We start from the raw sequence: 10,177 nt of genomic DNA on the forward strand, positions 1-10,177 counted from the left end.
ACCAGTGAAATAAACACTCTGGTACCCAAAGGGAAATTGACCCTTTGGAAAGACTGTCTTTTGTTAGAGCTGGCGGAGTCATTCCGAGACTCCGAATTGCCAATGTTAACATAGGATTTGTTAAAATTATTTTTAGTCTGCACTATAGCCTTACTCGCTATGTAGACAGACACCATAATAGACAATAGACAGACACTTGCACGACTTAATGAAGTTATTATGTGTCATATATATATATATATATGTTATTGCTGAACAGCATATTCATATGAAACTCAAGCTTGTTTCTCTCTATGAAAATCTTTAGCAAAAAACGAAAGATTTATTCGATATGAAGAGAAACCAAAGTATTCTTTATGTGAAAAGCAGTTCACATGGGCATATGAAACCCGAACCAAATTCCTACTAACTTCCCTGCGCCTCTGGTGGCTTAGAGATGTAGGGCAGGAATGTTCTAGAATTAAGTAGAAATACAGATTACATGTGTGAAAACTGAACCAAAAAATTCCCACTAACACCCCTGCGCCTCCTTGTGGAGTATAGGTGTATGGGCGGAATGTTCTGGAATTATAAACTGGAAGAACAGCAATGATTAAAATGACCGTCATGCCATGCTTCCACTGAAAATCACAGGACAGGTTACCTGCTGCAGTGTTAATATAGGCTTAATAGCCTATTATACATTAAATATAGGCTTAATAGCCTATTCTACAGTTACAGGTCTATTATACAGTAAAATCCATGCAGTTTACAATACATTATCTTGCAGCCTTATGCTTTAGTTAGCCTTCCAGTTAAAATTTCCATTAACTGTTTAAAAACTAAGCAGTCTCTTAACCCATGCAGCCTTCTGCTGCTATGGGCTTTACTCAACACTGCCTGCAGTGAATTGTATTATTTCCAATATTTAAAACTGAGCAGTCTCTTATTCCCAAGCAGCCTTTGCTGCTGCTATGGGCTTTACTCAACACTGCCTGCAGTGAATTGTATTATTTCCAATAACTTGTTTAAAACTGAGCAGTCTCTTATTTAAAACTGAGCAGTCTCTTATTTAAAACTGAGCAGTCTCTTAACCCATGCAGCCTTTGCTGCTGCTATGGGCTTTACTCACCGTCACCCCCCTGCAGCCGCGCTGCTTGTGATGTAGCTTTTAGCTTCTCCCCCCTGTGCAGCGGAAGCGAGTGCAGGGAGCCTAGGGAAACCCGGGGAGCGCTGCTATATTGCGCCGGGGAGCCCTCCGGAAGAACGGGCGGCGCCTCATACAGCAGTGGCCGGGTGCAGCGCTGGAAGAGCGGCCGGCGTCTTTAGTGACGGACGGCCGCTCGGAGCTTTAGACACGGGTACGCAGAGTGGCTGCTTGGGCGGCGCTTCTCGTACAGTGGCTGGGAGAGCGGCCGGCATCTGTGAGTGACGTGCGGCCGCTCGGATACGTTCTACAGTGGCAGAGTTCTCGTACAGTGGCTGGGAGAGCGGCCGGCGTCTGTGAGTGACGTGCGGCCGCTCTCTTCGCTCAGCGGGGTATCCTGCTAATGAGCGCGCTGTAAGCGACGGGCAAAGCGGCGGTAAACAATAAAGGCTTTCCCCACACAGCAGGGCGGCAGCGTGAGCTGACCGCCCTGACCCCACCATACCTTGTAGTGTCGCACTCCTGTAAGCTCCGTCCAGATTGTGACGGGGCTTTCATCCTGGCTGTGACGGGGCTTCTTTCTGTAAGCTCCGTCCAGCTCCAGTTTTCAGATCTCCTCCTGGCTGTGACGGGGCTTCTTTCTGTAAGCTCCGTCCAGTTGCAGTATGAGACAGTGTCTGCCTGTGGCTGTGAGGGTGCTCTTTGTGAGGACCGACACGCCATGCGCTGCCTTGTAGCGCCTGTGGCTGTGAGGGTGCTCTTTGTGAGGACCGACACGCCATGCGCTGCCTTGTAGCGCCTGTGGCTGTGAGGGTGCTCTTTGTGAGGACCGACACGCCATACGCTGCCTTGCAGCGGCACCATCCCGGACCCATGTTTTTCAAGAACTGGGGAAGGGAAGTGTAAAATAAAAAGTAAAAAGAAAAATAAAATCTCAAATGTGGGCTCTTCCCACAAGCCGATGTTCGTGCTGTGAGCACCGAAAAAACACTGGGAGAGTACACTGAGGTACTCGGGGATATGGAGGGGGGGGGAGAGTCCTAAATTTGAATATTCAGTGCCTTTGTTCGGCTGCGCCCGTCCATATCCCAAGAGTACTCCAGTGACCCCTAGTGGATGATAAAGAAATAGAAGTACATGAATGTATTGCTCACATCCCCTAATGGTTTAAGAAGAAATAGTACTATCATAGTTTAATCAGAGTATGGGTACTGAATGGTCGGTTGTCATCCATCCTTATGATAACATATGAGGTGATATAAGGTATCAGAAGTGCTCAGGTTATTACTATTACAATATGTGTAAGGCAGGATCGGAGTAAGATTTTAATCAAAAGAGGGGGTTGTAAGAGTAATATTGATTCAAATGCTTTTGCTGTATTAATGTGTCAATATATTCTACATACTGTATATATGAAACTTTACATATATTGTAAGGTCATCGTTGCTTGTATGTGTATTAGAGACAACAGGTGTTTTCCTTAAATACTTTACAAGAAAGAATGCAAAACCAGAGGACAGAGAATGACAGAAATAGAACATCTTCAGCAATCGCCTCATTCTTTGGAAAGACAGACTCCAGCAATAGTTTGGGACTGTGTCTTATGTATATTACCTTCTATGTTATTGAAACTTGTAATATGTATGATTACCTAATTTTATCATGAATACTTTACTGTGATTCGCAGGCATGTAATGAGCCCACTTCTTACTTGGTATAATTAAAAGATCTCCCTGTCACAGGAAGGACAGAGCAGTATTATACTGGCAACTGTGTCTAGTGTGATTTCTTGCTCCCCAGCAGACTGTATCCAGTACTTTGAATCTCCACGACAGAGGGGCTACTAAGGTGTTGGTAATAGGTGTAAGCCTTATTACCCCAACACATGTGAGCCCAGAGTCACGTAAAGTCATACCCAGAGTCATATACAGACATGACTAGAGGTGCATACAGTTATGCCCAGCTGAACCATGTACAGACATGCCCAACAACACATATAGTTACACCCATAGTAACACACAGTCACACCAATAGTCATGGGTGTAACTGTGGACGCTTTTACTGGGCTCAATGGGCATTTGCCTAAGGGCATTATGGGTATAATGGCCTTAGGCAAACACCTAAGGGTCCTCTTTTTCTAAAGGTACCAGATTTTTGAAAATTGGATCAAGGGAATCAGAGCTATCCAACTTCAATGCAGTGGTCCATGCCCAAACCTGTTATCCCAGCCAGATTTCTCAGGAACTGCCTGACTAACAGTATTTCTGAGGGTACTCTCCCCTTTCGGTGGACACTGACAGCTTGTCTCTACTATGACCAGAACTAGAGATATCAACCTTCCAGTCATTCCCAGACATGCCCAGGGTCACACATAGTCAAACCCAGAGTCAAACACAGGTGAGCCCAGAGTCACGTAAAGACATGCACATGGTCACACCCAGAGTCATACCCAGAATCATATACAGACATGCTTAGAAGCACACTCAGTTATGCCCAGATGAATCATATACAGACATGCCCAGCTTCACATATAGTTACATCCATAGTAACACACAGGTACACTCAGAGTCATGCCCAGATATGCCCAGAGTCATGTACAGACATGCACAGAGTCACACATTGTCACATCCAGAGTCACACACAGCCACATTTAGAGTCATACTTAGATGTGCCCAGATCAGGGCCTTCTTTTTGTATGGGCTCAATGACATTTTCCTAAGGGCACCAGGGGTGATATGGGACTTAGGCAAACAACTGTGGGTCCCCTTTTTCTAAGGGTAACAGATTTTTGAAAATTGGCTCTAGGGAATCTGAGATTTCTGACTTCAATGCAGTGGTCCTAGTCCGTACCTGTTATCCGAGATCTAGTATTCTTCTATGGTGAACTGGAAGAGTTTTACAAGTTAATGTCGCAAACTATGCATACGGCTACACTCTGTTCCTCTCAGGCAGAAGTTGTGCTTGTTCTTCTGATGTCTTCAGTGGGGAGGCTAGGAGATGGGCTAACCAGTTAACCAAGTCCAGTGATCCAATTCTAAAGGACCTGAATGCCTTATGTCAAGCGGTGTTCAAGAGGTTTGGAGGGTCGGAGTTAGTTTCTTCTGAATCTCCTGGGGGGTTCTATGTCTTTGGCCAAGAATTCAATCTCCAACAGGAAAAATCGAGTTTATAAGAACCAAGTGTCTACGGATATTAAGATTCAGGTAGATCACAGTAAAATAACATCTTCACCAAGACCAGAAGTCTGGAAATTAACTGTCGGCTGTGCCTCTCTGAGTCTTGTGAAGTTATTAATAAGAATTACCCCCAATATTCAGTGTCCAACCAATCTGTCAAGAGCCCTACCTATGCTCAGTCTTGCCATACTTCTTCTCCAGTGCCATCTGTTACAAAGAAGAAAACTGTAACCCTTCCTTTGGATGTGGACTCCAACTCAGATTACAACTCTGATGCCAATGAAAAACCTTTGGTTGAAGATACATTTAGTTCATACAATATATTTGGCATTACTGTGTTCACACCTAAACAACCTGGGAAAAATAAAAATAAGTCATCTCGTCGGAAGAATTTAGTCTGTCTTGTCAATCCTTGTTCTTGATTTGAAAATTAGTTCCCATTGGTCCAGGTGGGGTGTCTGGAGTCCACCCCTGACGGGGTGGCTACTGTTATGTGTGCAGCAGCTACAAATCTGTCAGTTCTGCTTTCTGCATTGATTATCACCTGGATCCAGCTGCTCCCTTCTACTGTTCTCGTTTCCTAGCAACTGATCACCTGGACCTCATTACCTGCAACTCCAGCCTGACTATCATGTGATTGGTCTGTCTACCTTTAACTAGGGAGTTTCAACATACCACCATGCCAGTGATAGAGTTCAGTGTCAGAGAGAGTCAGTATCTAGTCTGGACTCTTTAGAGCCTGTTTCTGTGAGCTCAGCACATGGCCAGTCTCCTGTGTCCTGGTAACTGGTCCCAGTATTCCTGCCAGTTCTGCACCCAGTTCATCTTTGACCTGTATCTACTACAATTATATATCCAGTGTGTCCTTCTGCATTGGTATCCCTGCTTCAAGATATCAGTGCACCATTCCAGCCAGTCTTGCACCTTGCCTCAGTAATCCTGCACCTGTCCAGTTTTGCAAACAGCAATCTAAACAAACAGACCTTTCTGCAAGTTCATCTCCATTTAGTACCTGTAATTCTGTATCCAGACTCCAAACAAACTCCTGCTCTGCTATCCAGAACTTACAGCCTGCAAGTTTAAGTTTCCCGCTGTGACCGAGCTCAGCTCTCATCAAACCTCTGCCATTAGCCCTGCTGTCAGTCACTCTGCAATAAACTCCTGCCTTACCATCTTAAAGCCACAGCGCAGTATTCTTTATTCTCGCCTTAAAGACACAGCTGCAGTATTCTTCAATCTAGTCTTAAAGACACAGCTGCAGTATTCTTCAATCTCATCTTAAAGCCACAGCCTGTGATCTTCAGCCTTTTCTTAAAGTCACAGCCACCGTTCTACTTACAGTTGCGTTTCCAGTTATATCTGGTACCAGCCCAGATTACAGTTGCATTCCAGTATACCAGTACACAGCCCGGTTCACAGTGCGGTTCTCAGTCTCACCGGTAACCAGCTCGGCTAACAATATTGCCTGTAACCAGCCCAGTTCTGTGCAATTCCATAGAACCTATTTCATAGTAACCTTGAGTACACAAGCACCTACTCCTGTGAAAGTATATCCAGTTCAATCTCACCAATACATTCACCATCCTATCAACACCAAGTCCCTGGTGATCCAGTGGTCAGGATACGGCTTCCTCTGCCGAGACCCAGGTTCGATCCCCGGTCAGGGATTGCTCCTTCTTCTCACTGATTCCTACAGACCAGTCTAATATACACATAGTCCTCCAGTCACCCGCACAGACTTCACTAACACCGGGTTCACAAAAACCATAGTCATGACAGTTATCCACAGGATAACAAGGGATTTCCCAAAGCAATTTAGTGGTGGGGAAGCTCCTGATTGGACAGGAGAATCCTTCGCCCGAATTCAGCGTCATGAGAGGCAAAGACATCCATGGCATAAAGTCTAATGAATGTGAAAATGGAAGACCATGTGGCTGCCTTACATATCTTTTCTGCTGAAGCACCACGTTGTGCTGCCCATGATGGACCTACCTTACGAGTAGAGTGAGCAGAGATATTAGCCGGAACAGGGAGATCAGCTTGAGAATATGCTTCTAAAATCGTCATCTGAAACCATCTTGCCAGTGTTTGCTTATCAGCAGGCCATCCTCTCTTGTGAAATCCGTAGAGAATGAAAAGAGAATCTCTCTTTCTGATGGCACTGGTAAGATCAACGTAGATCCTTAATGCACGGACCACGTCCAGCGATGCATCTCCAGCAGAAAGGCATGGTACCTGGAAAGCCGGGACTACAATTTCTTCATTAAGGTGGAATTTAGACACCACCTTCGGAAGATACCTAGATCTAGTTCATAATGCCCCTAAATCTGATACTTTTCTATCTGACGCCATAGCCAGTAGAAAGAGAACTTTTGTTATTAACCATTTAAGATCCACTTTATTAAGTGGTTCAAATGGGGCAACTTGAAGGGCTTTCAGGACTAGACTTAAGTCCCAAGGCACTGTAGGAGGAACAAAAGGAGGTTGAATGCGCAGCATTCCAAGGAAAAAAGTACACACATCCTGTAAGTTGGCAATTTTCTTTTGGAACCATACAGTCAATGTTGACACTTGAACTCTCAAGTAAACCACCTTGAAACCTTTATCCATTCCTGCCTGAAGGAATGCTAAGACCCTGGAAACTCTGAAAGACTAAAGGCCCACACACACTTACCAATAAAATGAGCGATGTCGCTCATTTTATCGGCAAGTGTGTATGCCGCCAGCGATGAACGATGCGCGGCCCCGTGGGTTGGCAATGATTGTCACTGTTGCCAGTGCATGCATGCAGGATCTGGACTGTCATCCACGACCTGCATGCAGGGCTGGCGGAGGCGTGACGTCACTGAGCTATATGAGCGGTCATATCGCTCAGTGTGTACAGTCGGCCGCCGACCAGCCGGCCCGGGACGGGAAACATTAGATGACGATGCTCACAGAGCGACATCATCTAATGTGTATGGACCCTTAGGGTCCATTTTCCGTTCACTGCACCAATGAATATAGGTTTGCCATATTTGGTGATAAATGCGACCTGAGGAAGGTTTCCTTGCTCTGAGCATAGTGTGAATTACCTTTTGTGAGAATCCTCTTGACTTCAGGATAGAGGTTTGAAGAGCCACGCCATCAAAGACAGTCGATCCAGATGTCTGTGATAACAAGGACCCTGCTCATCTGGATGTTGAGCAGAAGTGGAGCATCCATTGACATTATCTGCAGATCTGTGTACCAATGCCTTCTGGGCCAAGCCGGATCTATTAGTATCATGGCACCTTTCCCTTGCTTTATCTTTCTCACCACCCTGGGTAATAGGGTGATTGAAGGAAACACATAAGCCAGATGAAAGTCCCATCTCACCGATAGGGCATCCACAAAGGTCGCTCTGAGATCCTTTGTTCTTGATCTGTATGCGAGAACTTTGTTGTTCAGACGGGACGCCATGAGATCTACCTCTGGCAACCCCCACTTGTCTACTAGGGTCTGGAAGACCTCCGGGTGTAGAGCCCATTCGCTTGCCTGAATGGCGTGCCGACTGAGAAAGTCCGCTTCCCAGTTTAGGACTCCCAGAACGAACACTGCTGACAAGGCTGGATGATGAAGTTATTATTTATTTTATTATTTATTACCAGTTATTTTATATAGCGCACACATATTCCGCAGCGCTTTACAGAGAACATTTTGCCCATTTACATCAGTCCCTGTCCCAGTGGAGCTTACACTCTATATTCCCTACCACATGTACACACGCACACACACATTCACCCTAGGGTTAATTTTGTTGGGATCCAATTAACCTACCAGTATACTTTTGGATTGTGGGAGGAAAGCGGAGTACCCGGAGGAAACCCACACAAGTACGGGGAGAATATACAAACTCCACACAGTTAGGGCCATGGTAGGAATCGAACGCATGACCTCAGTGCTGTGAGGCAGTAATGCTAACCATTACACCATCCGTGCTGCCAACTTTAGTTTATGACTTACCTCCTTCATCGCTTTTCGGCTGCGAGTTCCTCCCTGATGGTTTAGGTACGCTATTGCCGTTGCATTGTCCAAGCACAGGACTGGTTTTCCCTGAAGAATGTCCTTTGCTTGAATCAGTGCCATGTATATGGCCTGAAGTTCCAATATTTTTATTGGCAGGCAACCTTCTTCCTTGGCCCATTGCCCATGGAACCACAACCTTCCTGGACACTGCTCCCCAGGCCTGGCGACTGGCATCTGTCGTCAGAATTTACCAATCTGATATCCAAAAGGGATATTCCTTGTCCAGATGGGATGTCTGTAGCCACCAGGCTAATGACCTTCTTACTTCTATCGTAAGAACTATGGTCTGTGTTTTAATCATCTGATGCAACCCATCCCATTTGGCAAGAATCAGACACTGCAGAGGCCTCGAGTGGAATTGTGCATATTCCACCATGTCGAATGTTGACACCATCAAACCCATCACATGCCTTGCTGCGTGAATGGATACCTTTTGACTGTGTAGCACAGGACTGGCCAACCTGTGGCTCTCCAGCTGTTGTAAAACTACAAGTCCCATCATGCTTTGCAACAGTTTTGCTATTAGAGAATACTAAAACTGTGAAAGGGCATGCTGGGATGTGTAGTTTCACAACATCTGGAGAGCCACAGGTTGGCCAGGCCTGGTGTAGCACGTCCTGAATCCTTGACTGAACCTTGGCTATCTTTTTCAGAGGTAACATTACTCTCTGAAGACTTGAATCCGGTACATGGAAACCAGAGACGATTTTGCCCAATTTATGAGCCACCTGTGCTTCTGAAGACACGTTATTGTCTGTTGCAGATGACATAGGAGCGATTACTGCAACTGTGCCAGGATTAAAAGATCGTCGAGGTATGGATAAATTCTTATCCCCTGCTGGCAGAGATAAGATGCCATTACCACCATAATCTTGGTAAATACTCTGCGGGCTGTGTCTAACCCAAAAGGTAGGGCCTGGAACTGAAAATGGTGTTGGAGGATAGCGAACCTGAGATAGCACTGATGGGACAGTGCTATAGGAGCATTTAGGTAAGCATCCTGTACATCCAGGGATACCATATAGCCCCCTGGCTCCATGGCCAAAATGATGGTACATAAAGTATCCAGGTAAAACCGAGGTACCCAAATGTATTTGTTCAGCACTTTGAGATTGAGAATGGGCTGAAATTACCCATTTGGCTTCTGAACTAAAAACAGGTTGGAGTAAAACCCCTGTCCTCATTGTGCATGAGGAACTGGAATGACTACTCCTGACTAAAGCAATTTCTGAACTGCTTCTTGCAAAGCCCTGGCCTTCGTCTCTACCCGAGATGGGCTGGTACAAAAAACCTTCAAGGAGGGTGCTTCTTGAAGGCAAAAGCATAACCTACAGATACCGCTTCCTGCACCCAGGTATCTGTTGTAGACTGCTGCCAGATCTGTGCAAACTGAAGAAGTCAGCCCCCCACTCTGTTTTGCCAACTGGTCCTCTGGTAGCCCAATGCTTTTTAGTCTTACCAGACTTGTTGTATTGGGACTGCCTGCTATCACTTTTACCTTTAGCTTTTCCTTGAGACCGAAAGGGCTGAAAAGCTGGAACTTTAGGTTTGAAATTGTATGTGGAAGGAAACTTTACTTTCTTGAAGTCTGCTTCTGACTCCAAAATATTTGTAAATTCTTTACCAAAAAAAATCTCCAGACTTTAGATTTACCATGTCCTGATTTCCCGATCCCTTAGTCGGTTTTCAACTGTTGTGTTGTTACAATGTGATAATCCGTTTTTTCCATGCTCTGTTTTTCTCTTCTTCGATTTCTCTCTGGAGCTGGTGCTCCATCTGCACTTCGTTCCTGTTTTCTCTCTAGCTTTTCCCCTCAGGTCTTTCCAGG

General features: G+C 45.4%; 1 pseudogene; it reads right to left on the bottom strand.

Moving 5' to 3' along the window:
• Nucleotides 1-243: 243 nt before the first annotated feature.
• On the bottom strand, nt 244-351 carry LOC134899941 (U5 spliceosomal RNA; annotated as a pseudogene).
• Nucleotides 352-10,177: the final 9,826 nt, after the last annotated feature.

The sequence above is a fragment of the Pseudophryne corroboree genome, chromosome 3 (assembly GCF_028390025.1).
Source record: "Pseudophryne corroboree isolate aPseCor3 chromosome 3, aPseCor3.hap2, whole genome shotgun sequence".
Lineage (NCBI taxonomy): Eukaryota > Metazoa > Chordata > Amphibia > Anura > Myobatrachidae > Pseudophryne > Pseudophryne corroboree.